A 23722-nucleotide genomic window follows, 5' to 3' on the forward strand; every position below is an offset into this window, starting at 1 on the left:
TGAAAATAAAAATAAAAAAATAAATGTAAGGCGCGATAACCTCCGAAGAGATCTAAGGCCGAGCTTCTCTTCCAATTTGCGTCGTGCTCCTCCTACATGTTTTATGCCGACTCCGAACGGCATCTGCGAGGCAGATGAGTTTTCACTGAGAGCTTTTCATGGCAGAAATACACCCGGAGCGCTTGCCAAACACTGCCGAGGGGCGACCCCGCTTAGAAAAATTTTCTTCTCATTTAAAAACTTTATTTCTAAAATTTTTGATGTTGCTTTGTCCGGGGTGCGAACCCAGGGCATACGGTGTGGTAGGCGGAGTACGCTACCATCACACCACGGTGGCCGCATAACCAAAACTAAATATGAACATTTACAACAACTTAAGAAAGTCATACCACCTGATTGCCACAACTTCTACGATAACTTAACTTTTGACGATAAATAAGCCATAATCGCTTAGTTGCTTAGTTATTTTAACACTAATTTAACTTTTTATAAAAAATATAATGTATATTTACTTTGCTAATAATAAATAAAATAATTTTTATGGAACCTATTTTCTTTGAAATAAAGCAATGCAATACCGCGTATTTTTCAAAAAGTTTTTTTTTTTTGCAGTTTTGAGTGCTTTTTTTTTGGTAAATTATTATATGTGCACGGTGAGGCAACCCGAAATGAAAAAAAGTTTGATCAGTTCAAGATTGGAACAACGGTTTGGCTAAAAATCAGTTTTTTCTTCCTCCTACACAATTTGGCTTCTATCAAATACGCGGTATTGCGCGCCAAGCGACGATTTGGGAACCCGCCATTCGTGTAGGCTCCATTAACTGGTTCAGCGCACGAGACAACTCGAGCACTGGCTGATATGGGGGCTATAGCCCCGAATGAGTTTCCCCTCTCTGTCTTCTCGCTCGGATTCTGGTTTCCCTGTAGACGATGAACCCTGGGAAATTTCGGAGAGAGGACTGCCTATAATCCGCACTTGAAACAAAACGGGGTTTTGATGTACTCTTCGCAATAGATGTACGAATACCCCACGCTTTGATAATTCCAACACTGGATGCCTGAATAATCCAGTCTCCTCGTCCTTATAAAAACCAATGCCTCGGTCTGCGGGTCTACTTCGCCGTCTTCATATTCGGGTCTTACGTCTGGTGTTATTGCGCGAGCCTCGTTAACGTGGCGACAATGAAACCCCGTTGTAATGCCCCTGCTTTCCTTTAGCACTTGTTTGCCTCTCTGCGCAACATCCCGAAGGTCGTGCGAGTTTCTGACGTCGGCATTAAAAAGCATCAATTTCAGACTACTGTTGACGTTCCGCTTTAATATGTCAATCAGTAAAGGCTCTGCCATGGGCTCCCTCAACCGGGCATTTAGCCTTATCGTGTCAGTGTGAAATATGTCATAGGATTCATTAGTCTTATGTTTGTGCATTGAGATCTCCATCATGATCTCATGATCGCTTTTCAGAGTACCGAAATTTCTTTTCAGTGAATAGCACAAAAATGCATAAGTCGCGTTTGGGTTTTGTTTGGTAAACAACCAGTACCACTCTTCGGCCCGCCCAGAAAGGAATAGGTGGCAACTAGCCATTATTTGGTCGTCAGAGCACTGTGTACGCTTACACAGGGTGTCTAGCTTAAACAGGAAATCTGCAAAGTTCCCAGTACCATCGAACGATATTTTCCACTCCTGGGGTTTCACTATTATGCTCCTCGGAACAGGGTTCGTTGGGGTTACAACCGATCGTCACATCTCCCTCTGCATTTTTTCCTGCGAGGTCCGGAAAAGTTGGTGTGACACTTCCACCCACCAATCTCCACGAAGAGCTTCGGCACGGATCCATGGGTTATGCGCCCTATCGCTTGCAGCCCTTCCAAAATTCCCATGATTTAATGGCAAAGCCGTAGCTCCGTCCAGTGCGTATGTCGACACATTGGTCATTAGTCCCAAGGTATTATGCGCGTTTATCAGGAGCGCGTTCAGATTGCTGGTGCTTCCCGGTCTATCCATTTTTTTGTGCTGGTCATTTTGGTTCGAGCTTGCATTCGCCCCCACTGGACCTCCATCTCGATTACCTACTGGTGTATGTATCACCAGGGGATGCTTAGCCTTCGAAAACGCACCCCTATTATTGCTACCCCGGTGCTGGTTCCCTCTAAAATTGCCTCCACCCTCGAACGGAGTGTTCCTGGCCATTCGCCCAAACTATTGGTCATGCGAAATTATAATCAAAAACAAATTGTGTAAATTGCTAAAGTTGAGTATTGGTATTTAAAAAAAAAAACGTTTATCTAAAGCAAAACGTAAGGCAGTTAGGGGTTAATTAAAAAGGTCAGAATTCACACCCCCCCCCCCTTCACCCTATATTACCAACGATTTTCTTTAAAAAAAAAGAAAAATTTATGTGCAAGGAAAAAAATTCGCGAGGATACAATCAATATTAATTCGATAATCCTATCGAATAAAAAAAAATCAAAAGCTGGAAGTAAATTGGTTATTGAATTATACGTGTTATATAATCAATAAAAAAACAGTATAGGTTTCGTAACACTACTTGTGCTTTTAGGTGTTAATGGTAATGCTGACATCCCATCATTAGCAGCACAGGTATGATAAAAAGATTTTGTTACAGAAAAAAATTCACTCATACTTGTCCCTAGTGCTCCCAACCGTAGTGCAAAGGAGGTCCTAGGGACCCACCTTTCAGACTGGTTGGGGCCGTTGGGGTCAGTTCCAGACACACACAGTTTGGTGCCAGCACACCCAGCCGCAACGCAAGGGCGATCTCCACGGGCTCACGTCTTGGACTGGCTGGGATACCCCTCTGGGGCCTCTCCGTTCACTCAAACTGGACACCCCTCCTGCCTCCGCCGCAATGGATGGAGCGGTTTCAGAAGCCGCTCCCCAGACTGGTGGGACAAGAAAGGGTGCCGCTTTGAATCCCAGCTCAACCCGTCGCAATGCAGGTGGTATTCATTACTATCACCTGGCACGTAGGATGAGCTGGGGTCCTTATAATACACACATTCTCACACTCGGACCAGACAACACAAATTCGGCATAAAAGAAGAAAAAAATTTCCAAAATTTAAACATTAAAAAAAATAAAACCACAATTAGCGGACATATCTATGCCAAAGCCGACTACGGACAACATCCGGGAAAACTAAACCCCAAATGTACAAAGAACTAAGTGCGTTCAGCACTGTCTCACCGGGTGAAATGCAAACTCCGGATGACACGACGTTCAGTCTAGTGGATCCCTCAGCTACTGGCGATGATGATAATTCCGGACACCCTGATCCGTCCAACCATCCCACCCCAACGCAGGGGCGGTCTCCAGCGGCCCACCCTGGAACTTGTTGGATGGTCAACTTCACAAGTTGACCCGGAATTACCCTCGCGACCAGCGCCTTCGGAGCCACACTGGGCGCCATCTGTTATGGCGCCCTCAGCAACTGTCAACGCGAAAGTGCCTCGGACACCAAAACGTTGGGCGCCATCTGTTATGGAAACGCTTCTAAAATGGAGCAGCAATAACGTCGGCTGGGCGGGGTTCTTGCCAACCCTGCTGTCCTTCGCCATGAACAGAAAAATTCCTATCTTGCCTATTCAAAACAAACTGTCAGAAAGCGCAGAACTCATTCAAAACGCTTAAATTTCAAAGTAAAACGACATCCGGCAGAACCGGATGCCACGGACAGACCGTTAAAGATTCAAAATTTAAAAATAAAAAAAAATCTAACGCAAAAAAATTAAGCGAACCGGCAATGACCGGTTACTAACTTGCTGAAACAAAAGAGAACTAAAACGGCTGAAAATAAAAATAAAAATAAAAAGGCCGAATATACATAGGGGCGCCGCGGGTGTTGTTTCGACGCCCGGTGCTTAGCCCCATCCTCAATAACCATGGCCACCGACGCCTATGTGCCTTCTAAATGAGAAGAGCCATCAGCAATCCCATTTTACAAAAATTTATTGACAATTCATTTTAAAAAAAGGAATCGTAAATTACAAAATACCTTGTATGAAACAAATTTTACTTTTTTCTTTACCTTTGTTTGATATTCATTTTTGATATATAAAAAAAAAAATTGTTAACTCCCCAATAAAAGGAGCTTTAAATGATTAAAAAGAAAATGCAAATTTAAACATAAGCTTTGGAGGTAAGTGTGTTTATAAACCTTAGATATATGTAATTAAGTGGTATGTTAGCTAAATTTGTATAGTATTTTATTTTAATATATTCTATTATATTTTATTTTTGGTATATTTAGTTTAACTTTTATCGTATTTAATTTAATTTTATTTTATTTTTATTATTATTGCATATATATAATATTTGTTATTTCATCAAATTTCATTTCATTATAGTTTATTTTATTTTTGTTTTATTATATTTTATTGTTTCCTTTTTCTTTTTGTTGGATTTATTTATTTTAATGTAATTTTATTTTATTTCAATTTCTCCAATTTTATGTAATTTTATTTTGTTTCAATTTTTTTCTTTATTTAATTTAATGTTACTTAGTTTAATATTACCTTCATATATATTTTCCTCCTTTTATTTCCCTATTTATAAACTTTCCTTTCTATTTTATTTAATTGAGTCTGTACTTAAAATTTACATTTTACTTAGGTATACTATGTAAATTTGGCTTTCATTTAAGAATAAAAAAATTTATATATAAGGATTCAGATCGAGCATGTCTAAATTAGTTACCTCAAATATATAGTATGATTACTTGGGAAGTCGAAAATTAAAGAAAACTCTAGTATACTTATGTATGTATGAATGTACTAATTTCCAGTAAGGCAAACGAAAAAGCTGGACGCTCTTTAAACAATATATTTAGCTTTACATTTCAATCCAGTGCATACAACATACAAAATTGCATGTCTAGGATTTGAAGCTAAGTATACATATATAGTCAATATATTTATCATGCTTATACATTTGATATCAAATCTTTACTTGTATTCATTTTGAATTTTTAAATTTAATAATCCGAAATTTTAAAATTGGGTTCACCCTAGATGTTAACATTCCGATAATCATGAACAGATAGTGCAGTGTTGTTGCCGGTAAGTTGTTGCTGCAGGTAGGTTGTTATAGCTGGGTGGTTGCTGTTGTTCAGCTGGCCTATGTATGGCGGCCTGCCGATGTGGTGCCGGCAATTGTTGGCGTTGGCCGGCGTCATAGCAGATGTTGTAGGCGGGCCTATGTATGCAGCCTGCCGTTGTTATGCCGGCAATTGTTGGCGATGGCCGGCGCGTTAGCAGTGTTATAGGCGGGCATATGTATGCGGCCTGCCGTTTTTGTGCCGGAAATTGTTGGCGTTGGCCGGCGTCGTGCATTGTTGTAGGCGGGCCTATGTATGCGGCGTGCCGTTGTTGTGCCGGAAATTGTTGGCGTTGGCCGGCGTCGTAGCAGTGTTGTATGCGGGCCTATGTATGCGGCCTGTCGTTGTTGTGCCGGCAATTTTTTCGGCGTTGGCCGGCTCTCGTATCAGATTTGTTAGGCAGGCCTATGTATGGCGGCTTGGGTTGTTGTGCCGGCAATTGTTTTGGCGTTGGCCGGCTGTCGTAGCAGGTGTTTTGGCGGCCTGCGGTGTTTAGAAACGACCGTTAAATTAAAAGACGGACGTATAATCCATAAGGATAATATTAAAGTAATAAATCATATCATTACAGGTATGTAGTGCACTCGGAAATATACGAGTACTCGTCATCTCCGATAATAGTTGTAAATCATGGGAGGGTAGCTATTGGAAGGAACATTTCTTTATCATCCATACCGTTAATTTAAAACAATATGAAGATATTTTGAAGGAAAATGAAGACCTCTACGAAGTCTACGGCAAGGAAAAAGGCGAAAAAGCAATTTTGGAACACGATATAAACTAAATTAAAAAGGATCTTTCTTTATTTAAAAATTCAAGGTCGAAAATATCTATTAATTTTATAGGATCTGTTTGGGAGCTTATATCTGGCTCCCCAGATCACCATGATTTGGGAATGCCACGGTAGAGGCTCTCATAGAAAATGGAAATACGCAATGGCGGCCACCGTGGTGTGATCGTAGCGTGCTCCGCCTACCACACCGGATGCCCTGGGTTCAAACCCCGGACAAAGCAACATCAAAAATTTTAGAAATAAGGTTTTTCAATTAGAAGAAAAATTTTCTAAGCGGGGTCGCCCCTCGGCAGTGTTTGGCAAGCGCTCCGGGTGTATTTCTGCCATGAAAAGCTCTCAGTGAAAACTCATCTGCCTTGCAGATGCCGTTCGGAGTCGGCATAAAATCATGTAGGTTCCGTCCGGCCAATTTTTAGGGAAAATGAAGAGGAGCACGACGCAAATTGGAAGAAAAGCTCGGCCTTAGATCTCTTCGGAGGTTATCGCGCCTTACATTTATTTTTTTTTTTTTAATTTGCAGGTTCAGATGAACGATATAACAAACAAAATCAATCAACTGATTAAAAGAACAAACGCAATACCTAATCATAATTGTGAAAGCAGTAAGCTAGTATAAGTAAGCATGATAAGAAATATAATTATAATATCCGGCTTGACTAATATTGTAAACAGTATAGCACTTTCTAAACTAAACACCATAAATCCTATGATATTTGACCTGTATGAAATAAATGAGTTAATAAAATTAGATTATATAATTTCAATAGCGGATATAATGCTGTGAGCAAAAGTAAAAATTTATGCATCGGAACACGCAATCAAATGCTTTGTGAAATGTCCTGATCGTAGTGAATCTTGTAACTTAGGTAAGATATACGCCGTTATTCTTAGCGGTTCATTTTTAAATTTAGAAACTAATAGTATGGGTAGGTGTATTGAAGCTGTGAAAGGGCTTACCGCATGCCAATCAGCCGCAGACATGTTAGTGTGCATCGAATCCGTAGACTCGCCATGTGTCACCGCATTTCTGAACAATAATACAGCAACATGTCAGACTATAACAGCAGTCGGAATACCCAAAATACAGAATGTTGATGAATGTCTCGTGATATTCAACGAAGCCTGGGCTGATGTGCGAGAAGATGGTAAAACTACAATGACACTAGTGAAAGGAACTTACTTGATTAACTTTAATAACAGTTTATTGATTAATGACTCAAAGTTTGAAACTAGCCAAAGCCCAACACATATCGTTGAGCCGCCAAAAAAGATATCGATAAACATCTCCGACCATAAAGAGCCCCTTACTATTGAGTATTTAAACAATCTTCATATAATCAACACTAAAAGGCTAAATCATATCGCAGTCGAAGCTGAGCAGAAAAATGCCGTAACCTGGCTATGGCTCTCACTTACGTTTATTTCAATATGTTTCATTACATTTCTCATGATTAAACTAAAACAAAACCCTAAAATAACTGTTAACAATAGCACCTACGGAGAAGGCCGTTCCATTAGTGTGAAAGAATTTCAAATAGCTACAATTAACACTATAAAACAAGTCAACCGAAACAGGGACGTCTCAGTTTAGGAGGAGGAGAAGTTAGCAACGCTTTTCTTCTCACGCCCGAAATTACTGATGATACGTCTACCATTGGACGCGTGATCTGATACTTCCTACCGCTGGCTACTAGCACTAACTTTACAACATTATTCTCACGCCTAAACTGCTGACGATATGTCTACCATTGGGCTTGTGACCAAACACTCCACATAGCTTGCTATAAGCTTTAACTTTAGCAGCAACAATATTGACTAAACCCGAAACTCACTGCCGTTCACATCAACGCGCAACAATAAGAATTCTCAAGCACCAAACTAAAGATACAGTGGCAACAACAACATCGGCTAACATCAGCGGCTAAGTGCAAGCAGTTAGGTTAGGTTAGAGCTAAGTTATATTGTTAGAATTAACAAAGATTATCGAAAAGTAAAGATGTTGCAGGGACGAAAAATCGTGTGAAGCAAGCTTCACAAAACTTCTAGTAGGTCATATTTACCACTTACCACAGCAGAATTTGTTAACTACCACTGTCTGTATTTGTTATTTAATAATTATTTGTACACTTTTTATTCAGGTAATGTGTTCAGAATTTTAACTTTTACTCTCTTAAACTCCAATCAGTGTATTTCTGTGCTTAAATTATGTTAAAAATTGTGTTAAAGTTTTTGGTGTGGTGAAAGTGACCTACTAGAATTTTGTTACGCTCCGCTGCTTTCCACCGAAGATTGCGCCTGCAACATCTTTACTTTTCGATAATTTTTGGAATTAATTTATTCTATAAAGAATCGTAATAAAGAGCCCAGGGCTCAATATAATAAGTGTCGCGTGTTTTATTTATTTACACATTTTTCAAAACCTTAATCCACATACATATCTATGTAAATTGGCAACGATAAACTTAAATTGCATTTTTGTATATTTCACATTTGCATTGTTTTTACTTATTAAAAATGTTTTTATTAAATCAATCGCGCTTTTGTAGCAACATGCACATTTATATATATATACATGTTTACAAACCATAGGCATGATAATGGAAGAAGGGAAAACGTATGTTAGCATGTAAGCGTATGTATGTACTAATAGAGTGCAGCGAAATAGCGTTAAACTAGTATTCGATTTTTGCGTTTCCACCTTTTATAATTGTTATAATTGTTATTGTAAAATTACTGGCTGCCTGCGCGCAGTCGTACATAATTTTATAACCGAGGAATTATTACTGATGAATTGTTTTTAGGAAATAACCGTCCGCCGGCATACGAAATGATATATAAGGGCGACAAATTAGCTTGTAAGATCAGAAGGTAGGAGATAGGCATATGAGTCAGTGGGCTTCTACGACTGACCAAAACACGACCTGAAGGTTTCTACTTCATTTCGCGATTAGTTTTATATTCAGTAGGAGGTTTCTTGTGCATCTGAAGGATAGCTTAGCAGAGGGGTTCTACCCCAGCTACTCTTATCTAGACAGGGACAGAGAATAGGAGTAGCTATTAAGGACATTGAATTTTTAAATAAACTTTATAACGTATTCGGAATGCCTTTGTTTATTTATTTCAATCGGAATAGGTTCTCCCACCAACTATAGGAACCCTGGACGGACTAGGCATACCTCAGCAGAAATAAGTCCGTCACATATGGCGCCCGAGCGGGGACGGTATCAAATCATATACTTGTGGCGCCCGAGCAGGCTTAAGAATCATCAAGGAAATCGTCAAGGCTTTACATAAAGGATATTCAAAGGAAGGTAACAAGGATATACGGAAAGCAGAATAACGAAGGCGAAGCACAGAAACTAAAAAGGAAGGATACAAAAATAAGAAAATGGTAAAGGTATCATGTGTAGAGAGATAATACACCCGAGAGGAGCTGGTAAGTTAACACTCGGAGTCTGGGATGGATGATACAGGAACGGTAGACGAAGTAAGGAAGCGACGCGCGGCGTTCGTACAAGCAGAAAAGTACAACGAGAAATGGCAGGATCGGCTTACAGACACGCAAGGACGACATCTACACTAAAAATACCAGAGGCAAGTAGCCCCAAGTGCTACGAAAACGGATGACGATAATACAACCGGCGCATCAAATCAACACGGGGTCCCACAACCACCACTATATGCAATGCAACAACCAGGCACATACGCAAACACTATGGACAGGGTAAGAAAATGGGGTTTAAAATACGACGGGGGCAAGGATCCTCTATGGTTCATAGAACGCGTTGAAGAACTAGCAGAAGGATACGTAATAAACGTCAACTCTATACCAAGATCATTGCCGGAGCTACTCAAGGACAAAGCGTTGGTTTGGTACCGAAATAACAACCGGAACTGGAAAGAGTGGGACTCATTCAAGAAGGATTTCGTAAAATTTTTCCTCAGCTCCAGATACTTCGAACAATTGGATGACCAGATACGGGCACGCATGCAAGGACCAGGAGAGAAGTTCAAAGTTTATGTCTAGCACTGCAAGGGCTGATACCACATGCCGCCTACACAGAAGATCAGAAGTTAAACCGCATATACCGGAACTCCCGAAGAGAAGTCCAACTGTATGTTAAAAGAGGCGAGGTCAGCAGCCTGGAAGAATTGGTAAGTTTGGTAGAAGATTATGAAAATATTACCCCTGACAGAGATCCGATGCGACCAACAGCAAGACCATTTGTACCAAGGCGTCCAGAAGAACGTTACCAATATATAAAGGCGGAGGAGCGAGAACAGCAGGCAGAGGAACAACCATCCCAGAAGTCAGACCCGGCACCAAGATACATCGATACAAGTACGGCGTGCATACGATGCGGAGGAGGCGGCCATGTCGAATACGGTTGCCGTAGCGCTCGCAACGAATTCTGATGGACATGCTGAAAAGTAGGCACACTCACACGAAACTGTTGTAGGCGAACGCAGGGAAATGGCCAGAGAACTCATTGGCACCGAGGAGTGGGGTCTCTCCAAACGCAACCTCGGGAAAACTAAACACGTTGAGACAGACAAAGGGCCGGATTTTGGCAAAAATCACATTGAATGGCGAAGAGGTGGTGGCCACAATCGATACAGGGCCGACGCGAAGCTTCGTGAGTGAAATAATGGCAAGAATGCTGAAGACAGGTATATTCAAGACGATGGAAACGCGAGTGATACTGGGAGATGGCAAACTTAAGACGATCATAGAAACGGTAGATGTAGAAGTGAGAATGGATAACCAATTGCTGCGAAATGAAATGCTAATCCTACCAGGACTAGTCGACGAAGTGGTGCTTGGGACGGATTACCTGGCGAAGCTGAACATGGAGATGAGATGCGGAGAACAAACACTAACCTTGAACACAGACAATCAGGAGGAGGAAGCGACCACATGTACAACAATGGTCGAAAGTATTCACGAAGACAACAGCCCAAAAGTTACGAATAAAGACTAGTCGGTGAGTAAATTTCTCAGCAAAGAATTACAGATGTTCGAGGATATAGCAGGGCTATCCAATGTGGCCACGCACAAGATAATGATGAGAGACAAAGGCCCCATAAAACAAATGTATTACCTGAAGAATCCACAGGGAAAGTTAAACGTGGTGACAGATGCACTTTCGAGGCAGCCGATGGACGTGCAACTAAGCACGTTGACGGTGGAGCAAGGAAAAGACGAGTGCGAGTGGCTGAAAGCCAAGATGGCAGAGGTGAGAAAGGCACCGGAGAAATTCCCAGACTATGTGATCGAGGACGGAAAGCTATACAGGAGAATAGAGAGTCAAGTTGATGGTGAAGACACAGTACCGTGGAAGCTATGTGTACCGATCCCACAGAGACGCAGAGTGCTGGCGGAAATTAATGACACACCAAGCGCAGGACACATAGGCGTTCGAAAATCTACTGCACGAGAGACGACGCGATATTACTGGACCGGAATGTTCAGAGACGTAAGGAAGTACGTACAGCAATGTCATGGATGTCAGATATACAAACCTAGTCAACAACAGGCCGCGGGTAAGATGTTAACTAAAATTCCAGAAGAACCGTGGGCAACAGTGTGTGCAGACTTTGCTGATCCAATGTCACGCTCAAAATATGGTAATTCAATGGCATTGGTTTTCGTTGACAGATTTTCAAAATAGGTCGAGATAATGGCAATTAGAAAGGCAAAAACAGAGAGCGTAATACGAGGATTTAGAGGGAGAATTTTGGCACTATTTGGCATTCCAAAGATATTAATCACAGACAACGGAGCGCAGTTCGTGAGCACACGATTTAAGAAGTATTTGGAGGAGCTTGGCGTAAAACACCAGCTGACAGCACCATACACACCGCAGGAGAATCCGACAGAAAGAGCGAACCGCAATATTAAGAGGATGATAGCACAGTTTTCAGGGAATGAGCAGAGAACATGGGACGAGCTGATACCAGAGATAACACTCGAATTAAACACAAGCGTATGCGAATCGACAGGGTACAGTCCAGCATATGTAATACAAGGCAGAGAACCAAGGATTCCCAATAGCCTTTACGACGAGCATACATTCGATACAGGTGAGAGAGTAGCTAATCCAGCGGAGAAATCGATGAAGATGAAGGAGATATTCGAGATGGTACGACGGAAGCAAGAGCGACCATCAGCAGAGCAAGCAAAGCGTTATAATTTAAGAAGAAGGCAATAGCGACCGGCTATAGGCGACTTAGTGCTGGTAAAGGAGCATCCGCTGTCAAAAGCGGTGGATAACTTTGCAGCCAAACTAGCGCCCAGGTACAGTGGACCCCACCGGGTGACGAACTTTGTATCACCAGTGATCGTAGAGCTAGACAAAGTTTTCAGAGGAAGGAGGACAGCCCACTTAAGTTAGCTGAAAGCATACCACGCAACCAACGCCGCCGACAACAACGAATCCAGGATGCAAAGTCATAAACAGAGCAACAAAAAGAACGCTAGTGAAGATCAAATCCCGTCAACATAATCCAATCGAACAACAAACAATTTCTCCGAGGTACAACAACAGAGAGAGAACAGCGAGGTAGCCATTTGTGGTACGCTTACACGAGTCAGCGAAGAGACCGAGAGACAACAAGGAGAGAACCAAAGTACAAGCCAACAACTGATAGCATACATAGACGCCCAAGTGCAAAACAATACGGTACAGGTTGTGAGGACCCAAATCCACCGGCTTTGGAGCCCACACATTCGAACCTACAAATATTTATCAAAACTCATTAAAACGTGTATAAATCCTACTTGAATTACAATGAATTTATACATATAGCATGTAAAATGTACAAAACTGAATTATATGAATTAAATTTACACATACAAAATAATCATTTTTCAATTACCCTAATATACATATAAACATTCATGACAACATCTAATTTCTTCGTTTAAATAATTGTCTCTGCCCGCATACGGTAAATATTTTTGTTGAACATTATAATTTCCACAGATAACCCATAACCGGCTGGAATTTTAAATAATGCTGGGAATACAGCAATGCAATAAGCAACACACATAAGCTCCCATTGCGAGAACACCAAAAACATACAAACATACGTATACCAAGCCATTGCGACCAAGCACAGCAGGCACTAAAGCGAACCGTCGGGGCGGACATCGCACAAAGAGAAACGAAAAAATGCAATGTACTAGGAAGCGGTCACGTTAGCATACCAACAACACAGCGTGGGTACTAGACACAAGTTACCTACGAAGGGCAACCAACTCGTCGACAACAACAAGACCCAATAAGCAAGCAGCAGAGGGAAAACAAAAATAACTATGCTAGCTAACTGGAGATGCGTACCAACGAACTCACATGTTAGGGGGGGCAGTACAAGAGGCATTTTTACATACGCTATTTGGAGATAAATACTTATAATGCGATATATGGGTAGAATAAGACAGTTAAATGTAAGATACCTTAAGTAAATACATATAATAAGTAAAATTTATTGTTGTAGGATAACTGTCCACCTGCGCGTGGATAAGTATAAAAGGGCGACAAATTTCGCGAATTGAGACAGTAGCCAGCTAGGTATAGTAGCCTGCTAACGCCTTGTTTAGCGGTGAATGGGACTCCTGGGATTTTTCCATCTAACGAGTTCTTTATTTTAGCAACTTTGTGGGTTTTTCCAACCCCATCGTTAGAGGGATTGTGGTGGTTTTTCCACCTCCGCAACCTTCAGGAAGGGCAGGGTATTCTTAAGCTATATACTCGGTGGGGGTTTTACCAACTCCACCGACTGGGAGGAAGTGGTGGTTCTCCACCTCCACTTTCTTTACGAAGTAGTCTGAGATTTTTAGTTTAAGCGTAGTCCAGGTGGGGGTTTTCCCAACCCCATCGGCGTAGAACCGACGGTGGTTTCCCACCTCCGTCGACATAGCTTTAAGGGTAGTTTGAATATTTTGGAATAAAGAGTTTATACCGTTTCTTTTTTTAACAACAAAACGGGATCTTTCTCTTTAAAAGGAGACGATAGGGATTCTTCTCTAATTCCACAGGGATCCTGGACGGACTGAGCATACCCCGGCGGTAGTATCACGCTCGAGGAACCGAAGATTACACCTAGGAAGGCAGTTTGCTATAGCAGCCCTAAACGAACACATGCCGAGACAACTCCGGAATAACGGATTATTACGTGAGATTCTCCTGCAACTCATACACGAAGGAATTTCATTTCAAGAAGTACCCGAACTTCGGATCAACCACTGAAGCCCGGTAAACTCTAACCACGATTACATAATCACATGAATATACCCTGTAACTAGGCTCATGATATATCACTCTTTTTTCAATCCACCATATATGGTGAGAGCACCCTACGGAAAGTCCACCAGTTTTTCATTTACAGTATAGACTGGCATCACACACACCACCGACGGGAAGGGCAGCGAAACGCCAGCAACGAACACAACGACGACTGTGAAATATTAAACCGTATGGCCAGCGAGGTCAACGGCAGCCTCAACGACAACAACAGCGACATATTGAGCCTGATGGCCAGCGAGGCCAGTGGTAGCATCAACAGCAGCAATGACAACCATGACGACAGCGACGACGTAGGCAGTGTGGGCGAACACTACTTCCGCGTACGGATCACACGCACCGGCATGGTGACCGTAAGCTTCGCTGTGGTAGGTGAGGGGGAGTATGAGGACCCCAAAACCGAGGGTTTTGTACCCTCACAACATATACCTAATTTTTTCATTTTTCAAGAAACATTTTATACAATAATTGAATTTAACCCTGAATTTAGCATTTATACATTTTTATGACATGAATTATATCTTTATGAATTACACTTCAAAATACATATATGCTGTTGTATATTGAATTATTATTTTCTAAATTGAAGGACAAACCAGACTTGCGCCCTATTGCATGCAAGAAAAATATTTACATTTTCGCCCACATAAATTTCAAATATAGGTCACCCTAACATACACTAAAATATTTGGAAGGGAGTTGGATACGCACAAAACACAAAATTGCGCCGGTCAACCAACTCTTTGCGCATCCAGTGCACTTAACTACAAATACAACATACATAATAATTTGGATAAACGGAGATCAGCAGCAAAAGCCGCCAAAATAAGCGCCGCTTCTAATTGGAACTTTTCTATACATACTTACACACGAGCATACGACACACCAACGCACGCCGTAAGCAGAAGTCGAAGGCATCAAGCGAGGCCAACGTACCATCAGAAACAAGCGACAGCGAACATACACATAAACACAAATGATTGAATTCAATAGGTAATGCGAAGATTGGAAAACACGTCAGGCATACAACAAATGTATGTACGAGATTAGGCACACTGTTCGCTATGTATATTAGGGCTCCCAAAATTGGGATAATAAATGCCGGGATAGCGGATTTTCCTACATGACCGAAAGTATGCATATATATATATATATATATATATATATATATATATACATTTGTACAAATCATAGGCATGATAATGGAAGAAGGGAAAACGTATGTTAGCATGTAAGCGTATGTATGTACTAATAGAATACAGCGAAAGTTGCCTTAAACTAGTATTCGATTTTTGCATTTCCACCTTTTATAATTGTTATTGTAAAATTACTGACTGCCTGCGCGCAATCCTACATAATTTTTTAACAGAGGAATTATTACTGATGAATTGTTTTTAGGAAATAACCGTCCGCCGGGATACGAAATCGTATATAAGGTCAACAAATTAGCTTGTATGATCAGAAGCCAGGAGATAGGCATATGAGTCAGTGGGCTTCTACCACTGACCAGAACACGACCTGAAAGTTTCTACTTCATTTCGTGATTAGTTTTATATTCAGTAGGAGGTTTCTACTCCAACTGACGGAGAGCTTAGCAGAGGGGTTCTACCTCAGCTACTCTTATCTAGACAGGGACAGAGAATAGGAGTAGCTATTAAGGACATTGAATTTTTAAATAAACCTTATAACGTTTTCGGAATGCCTTTGTTTATTTATTTCAATCGGAATAGGTTCTCCCACCAACTATAGGAACCCTGGACGGACTAGGCATACCTCAGCAGAAATAAGTCCGTCACATATGGCGCCCGAGCAGGGACGGTAATAAATCATATACTTATGGCGCCCGAGCCGGCTTAAGAATCATAAAGGAAATCGTCAAGGCTTTACATAAAGGATATTCAAAGGAAGGTAACAAGGATATACGGAAAGCAAAACAACGAAGGCTAGGCACAGTAACTAAAAAGGAAAGGATACAAAAATAAGAAAATGGTAAAGGTATCATGTGTATATTATCTCACCCGAGAGGAGCTGGTAAGTTACCACTCGGAGTCCGGGATGGATGATACAGGAACGGTAGACGTTCGTACAGGCAGAAAAGTACAACGAGAAATGGCAGGATCGGCTTACAGACCTAGCTCTACAACACGCAAGGACGACATCTACACTAAACATACCAGAGGCAAGTAGCCCCAAGTGCTACGAAAACGGATGACGATAATACAACCGGCGCACCAAACCAACACGAGGTCCCACAACCACCACTATATGCATTGCAACAACCAGGCACATACGCAACCACTATGGACCGGGTAAGAAAATGGGGTTTAAAATACGACGGGGCAAGGATCCTCTATGGTTCATAGAACGCGTTGAAGAACTAGCAGAAGGATACGAAAGAAACGTCAACTCTATACCAAGAGCATTGCCGGAGCTACTCAAGGACAAAGCTTTGGTTTGGTACCGAAATAACAACCAGAACTGGAAAGAGGGGGACTCATTCAAGAAGGATTTCGTAAAATTATTCCTCAGCTCCAGATACTTCGAACAATTGGATGACCAGATACGGGCACGCATGCAAGGACCAGGAGAAAAGTTCAAAGATTATGTGCTAGCACTGCAAGGGCTGATGCGACATGCCGCCTACACCGAAGATCAGAACTTAAACCGCATATACCGGAACTCCCGAAGAGAAGCCCAACTGTATGTTAAAAGAGGCGAGGTCAGCAGCCTGGAAGAATTAGTAAGTTTGGTAGAAGATTATGAAAATATTACCCCTGAAAGAGATCCGATGCGACCAACAGCAAGACCATTTGTACCAAGGCGTCCAGAAGAACGTTACCAATATATAAAGGCGGAGGAACGAGAACAGCAGACAGAGGAACAACCATCCCAGAAGTCAGACCCGGCACCAAGATACATCGATACAAGTACGGCGGGCAGACGATGCGGAGGAGGCGGCCATGTCGCATACGGTTGCCGTAGCGCTTGCATCGAATTCTGCTGGACATGCGGAAAGGTAGGCACACTCACACGAAACTGTTGTAGACGAACGCAAGGAAACGACCAGAGACCTCATTGGCACCGAGGAGTGGGGTCTCCCCAAACGCAACCTAAGGAAAACTAAACACGTTGAGACAGACAAAGAGCCGGAATTTGGCAAACATCACATTGAATGGCGAAGAGGTGGTGGCGGCAATCTATACAGGGGCGACGCGAAGCTTCGTGAGTGGAACAATGGCAAGAATGCTGAAGACAGGTATATTCAAGACGATGGAAACGCGAGTGATACTGGGAGATGGCAAACCTAAGACGTTCATAGAAGCGGTAGATGTAGAAGTGAGAATGGATAACCAAGTGCTGCGAAATGAAATGCTAATCCTACCAGGACTAGTCGACGAAGTGGTGCTTGGAACGGATTACCTGGCGAAGGTGAACATGGAGATGAGATGCGGAGAACAAACGCTAACCTTGAACACAGACAATCAGGAGGAGGAAGCGATCACATGTACAACAATGGTCGAAAGTATTCACGAAGATAACAGCCCAAAAGTTGCGAATAAAGACTAGTCGGTGAGTAAATTTCTCAGCAAAGAATTACAGATGTTCGAGGATATAGCAGGGCTATCCAATGTAGCCACGCACAAGATAGTGATGAGAGACGACCCGAAGAATCCAAAGGGAAAGTTAAACGTGGTGATAGATGCACTTTCGAATCAGCCGTGGGCGAGCAACTCAACACGTTGACGGTGGAGCAAGGAATAGACGAGTGCAAGTGGCTGAAAGCGAAGATGGCAGAGGTGAGAAAGTCTCCGGAGAAATTCCCAGACTATGTGATCGAGGACGGAAAGCTATACAGGAGAATAGAGAGTCAAGTTGATGGTGAAGACGCAGTACCGTGGAAGCTATGTGTACCGACCCCACAGAGACGCAGAGTGCTGGCGGCAATTCATGACACACCAAGCGCAGGACACATAGTTGTACGAAAATCTACTGCACCAGCGACGACGCGATATTACTGGCCCGGAATGTTCAGAGACGTAAGGAAGTACGTACAGCAATGTCATGGATGTCAGGTATACAAACCTAGTCAACAACAGGCAGCGGGTAAGATGTTAACTAAAATTCCAGAAGAATCGTGGGCAACAGTGTGTGCAGACTTTGTTGATCCAATGTCACGCTCAAATCATGGTAATACAATGGTATTGGTTTTCGTTGACAGATTTTCAAAATGGGTCGAGATAATGGCAATTAGAAAGGCAAAACAGAGAGCGTAATACGAGGATTTAGAGGTAGAATTTTGGCACGATTTGGCATTCCAAAGGTATTAATCACAAACAACGGAGCGCAGTTCGTGAGCAAACGTTTTAAGAAGTATTTGGAGGAGCTTGGCGTAAAACACCAGCTAACAGCACCATACACACCGCAGGAGAATCCGACAGAAAGGGCGAACCGCAACATCAAGAGGATGATAGCACAGTTTTCAGAGAATGCGCAGAGAACATGGGACGAGCTGATACCAGAGATAACACTCGCATTAAACACAAGCGTATGTGAATCGACCGGGTACAGTCCAGCATATGTAGTACAAGGCAGAGAACCAAGGATTCCCAATAGCCTTTACGACGAGCATACATTCGATACAGGTGAGAGAGTAGCTAATCCAGCGGAGAAATCGATGAAGATGAAGCAGATATTCGAGATGGTACGACGGAAGCAAGAGCGAGCATCAGCAGAGCAAGCAAAGCGTTATAATTTAAGAAAAAGGCAATGACGACCGGCTATAGGTGACTTAGTGCTGGTAAAGGAGCATCAGCTGTCAAAAGCGGTGGATAAATTTGCAGCCAAACTAGCGCCCAGGTACAGTGGACCCCACCTGGTGACGAACTTTGTATCACCAGTGATCGTAGAGCTAGACAAAGTTTTCAGAGGAAGGAAGAGGACAGCCCACTTAAGTTAGCTGAAAGCATACCACGCAACCGACGCCGCCGATAACAACGAATCAAGGATGCAAAGTCATAAACAGAGCAACAAAAAGAACGCTAGTGAAGATCAAATCCCGTCAACATCATCCAATCGAACAACAAACAATATCTCCGAGGTACAACAACAAAGAGAGAACAGCGAGGTAGCCATTTGTGGTACGCTTACACGAGTTAGCGAAGAGACCGAGAGACAACAAGGAGAGAACCAAAGTACAAGCCAACAACTGATAGCATAAATAGACGCCCAAGTGCAAAAGAATACGGAGAATCAGGTACGAACATTTCCAGAAAATCAGGTACAGGTCGCTCGAGGAACCCAAGATTACACCTAGGAAGGCAGTTTGCTATAGCAGCAAGCAGGGTGAGAGCACCCTAAGGAAAATCCACCAGTTTTTCATTTACAGTATAGACTGGCATCACACACCACCGACGGTAAGGGCAGCGAAACGCCAACAACGAACACAACGACGACAGTGAAATAAATAAACCGTATGGCCAGCGAGGTCAACGGCAGCCTCAACGACAACAACAGCGACATATTGAGCCTGAAGGCCAGCGAGGCCAGTGGTAGCATCAACAGCAGCAATGACAACCATGACGACAGTGACGACGTCGGCAGTGTGTGCGAACACTACTTCCGCGTACGGATCACACGCACCGGCATTGTGACCGTAAGCTTCGCTGCGGTAGGTGAGGGGGAGTATGAGGACCCCAAAACCGAGGGATTTGTACCCTCACAACATATACCTAATTTTTTTCATTTTTCAAGAAACATTTTATACAATAATTGAATTTAACCCTGAATTTAGCATTTATACATTTTTATGACATGAATTATATCTTTATGAATTACACTTAAAAATACATATATGCTGTTGTATATTGAATTATTATTTACTAAATTGAAGGACAAACCAGACTTGCGCCCTATTGCATGCAAGAAAAATATTTACATTTTCGCCCACATAAATTTCAAATATAGGTCACCCTAACATACACTAAAATATTTGGAAGGGAGTTGGATACGCACAAAACACAAAATTGCGCCGGTCAACCAACCCTTTGCGCATCAAGTGCACTTAACTACAAATACAACATACATAATAATTTGGATAAACGGAGATCAGCAGCAAAAGCCGCCAAAATAAGCGCCGCTACTGATTGGAACTTTTCTATACATACTTACACACGAGCATACGACACACCAACGCACGCCGTAAGCAGAAGTCGAAGGCATCAAGCGAGGCCAACGTACCATCAGAAACAAGCGACAGCGAACATACGCATAAACACAAATGATTGAATTCAATAGGTAAAGCGAAGATTGGAAAACACGGCAGGCATACAACAAATGTATGTACGAGATTAGGCACACTGTTCGCTATGTATATTAGGGCTCCCAAAATTGGGATACTAAATTCCGGGATAGCGGATTTTCCTACATGACCGAAAGTATGCATATATATATGTGTACAAATCATAGGCATGATAATGGAAGAAGGGAAAACGTATGTTAGCATGTAATCGTATGTAGTAGTAGTAGTAGTAGTAGTTTATTATTCATTTTGCTTATATCTACACAAATTTTAAATATAATTACAATAAGGCAAAGTATTAATATAAATTCAAGATATAAGAAAAGTTAGGGCACTTTATATGTTATGCAGAACATAGCGTCAAATGCCAATCCTATATTTGTTAATAATACAGTGGGGTGGACTGTTAAATTAATGGTAAATTTTTACATGAGGTTATAAAGATAACAAAATAACAAAACTTGTAAATTCATAACAAACTTGTGTACATAAGGTGGGTTGAGTAAAAGTGAATAGTATTCAAAAATAAACAGAAGAAATTAGTTAAATTACAACTCTTAAGAAATCAAATTTTTAATTATCTGTCCGAAGCAAAACTTCGATTTCGAGATACGACCTGCTTAGAAGGAAGGATTTCAAATATTTTAAAAACGGGCGAAGATTCCTTAAAGCCCGAACTTCTGCTGGTAGTGCATTGAATAGTTTACGAGACACTATTGTATAAAATTTGTTAGAGTGTGTGGTTCTCCAAGAAGGCACAGCGACGGTGTTGTTTGTGTTTCTCCTCAGATTATATACTTCAGATGCCATGCTTTCCAGATAACCACATCTAAGGAAAAAAACTTTTAAAACTTTAAAATAATATAGGTCTCTCACTGGAAGAATGAGTAACCTTCTAAAAAGCTCCCTAGAGGAGCGCATTCGGTTCACCTTGCATATTTTCCGTATTACACACTTTTGCAATGTTCTAAGTGGTTGAATTTTGTTCAAGCTGGCGCCTCCCCAACAGGTGATTCCATGTAGCAATTTTGAGTGAAATAATGCGTAGTAAACTGTTTTCATAGTTTTACTAGAGCAGTAATTCCTGAGTTGATAGAAGCAGCGTAGTGAATATTGCAAATATTTTTTCAAACGGGAAATGTGCCTAGACCAATTCATATTACAGTCAACGATTATACCTAGGTATTGAAATTCCTCTACTATGCCAATTACAAAGCAATTGGCGCTACAGGATGTAAGAGAATTGAAAGTACAAGACTTTAGCTCAGGAAGGGTGAATGCAAGATCGTCAGCAAATGCAGTAACATTTCCTTTAAAGGGTAAGTCAAAAATGGAATTTATATAAACTAGGAAAAGAATAGGGCCCAGCACGGAACCTTGTGGAACCCCAACTATTATTGATTTAGGATCACTGAGAGAGTCTTGAATTCTTACCCTTTGTACCCTACCTGTTAGATAAGATCTGAACCAGTCGTGTATAAACCCACGAAAGCCGGCACAGTATAATTTATCCAGTAAATATTTATGGTCAACTGTATCAAAAGCCTTCGTAATGTCAACGAAGAGACCCCCGCAGCTTTTTTTGCTATCCAACCCTTTGCAAATGAATGAACAAAATTCTAGGAGCGCATCTTCAGTAGAACGGCCCGACCTGAACCCGAACTGCCTCGAGCTAAAGAAATTTTTGTTTCAAGAAAAAGTAATATACGGTTTTTTAGTGCTGTCTCGAAAACTTTAGAGATGGATGGCAACAGAGAAATCGGTCTATAATTATTTTTATCCTTCTTGTCACCCCTTTTAAATAGGGGTAAAACTATCGCACATTTCAGCTGGTCAGGGAAGACACCGGTGTAAACACTGGTATTAAAAAGAAATTTCAAAATGTCTATTAAATTAAGGGCTGTGTTTTTAAGCAGTTTATTTGATATCCCATCAAAACCACACGAACTGGAGTTGTTTAGATTTTTAGTAATTTTTAGAATCTCTAACCCTGTGATGGGTTCAAACAAAAAACTATTTCTGGAACCGGATACGTCATTACTCGACAAAATACAATTGCATGGGGTAGAATGCGACTGCCCTACTGCTACAAAGAACTCATTAAGTACCGCGGAAACGCCGGACGGATCTGAAATAGTTTTGCCCAGCTCGTTTAAACAAATTACTTGCTCATCACTTGCGCCGTTCCTATTGACAACGCTATTAATAAGTTTCCATTCTTTTTGCGAGTTCCCTTGGCAATCTACAAATCTATTCCGGAAATAGTTATCACGATGTACAGCGATATCTTTCCTTAAATCTTTGCATAATTTGCTAAAACGAGAGTGGAGTTCCCGATTGAATGGATGTTTACGACATTTACTGCCAAATTTATTTTTAAGTTTAATTTTTTTAACTAAATTCAGGGTAATCCAGGGTTTTAGTTTGGTTTTGTCTCTTCGCGGGGTACAAGTGTAGCTTGCACATCTTATATGAAATTGCAATATACCTATAAACAGCGAGCACGCTTTTGAGATATCATGTTCCGTATTCACCCCAACCCAATCTTCGTGACGAAGCCTGTCATTCAGCAACGCATAATTTATTTTATGTATAGTACCTAGTTTTTTTGATTGTTTATTTCTCTGGTATAAGTTTTCTATTTTAATCCCGGTCATGGTATGATCAGTGATTTTAAGGTCCAAGTTTAGACCCCTGGAAATACACATGCTAGTAAATCTACAAAAGACATGATCTAAACAGGTTCCCGAAGAAATTCTGGTTGGTTCGTTGAGATAAGAAATAAAACCATGACTAGCCATAAGGGTTAAATAGTTTTCGGCTGTTGTATTTGACTGGAGTATATCCAGATTTAGGTCACCTAATAAGACTGTATTGCTTGATCTCTCATCATCTAAAAAGTTGGAAAATTCTTCCAGAAAACTCTGAATAGATTCAGCGTGTCGTCTTTAAACGCATGTTATGGTCACATTCTTATTATTATTTTTTAGAAGAACTTTTACAACATCCGCACTTCGCAGAATAAACCTCTCTATGTTGCAATCAAATGTGTCTCGTACAAAAACTCCAACACCACCTGCAGAGTATTCATCATTACTACTTGCATAAAAATTAAAATTGGGTATATGGAACAATTCACTCTCATGGGAATAAATCCATATTTCCGATACAAAAATTAGATCAGGAAAAGTTGGAAATGCCTCTAA

This window comes from Eurosta solidaginis, unplaced genomic scaffold (genome assembly GCF_040869045.1).
Source record: "Eurosta solidaginis isolate ZX-2024a unplaced genomic scaffold, ASM4086904v1 ctg00001146.1, whole genome shotgun sequence".
In the NCBI taxonomy this organism is placed as follows: Eukaryota; Metazoa; Arthropoda; class Insecta; order Diptera; family Tephritidae; genus Eurosta; species Eurosta solidaginis.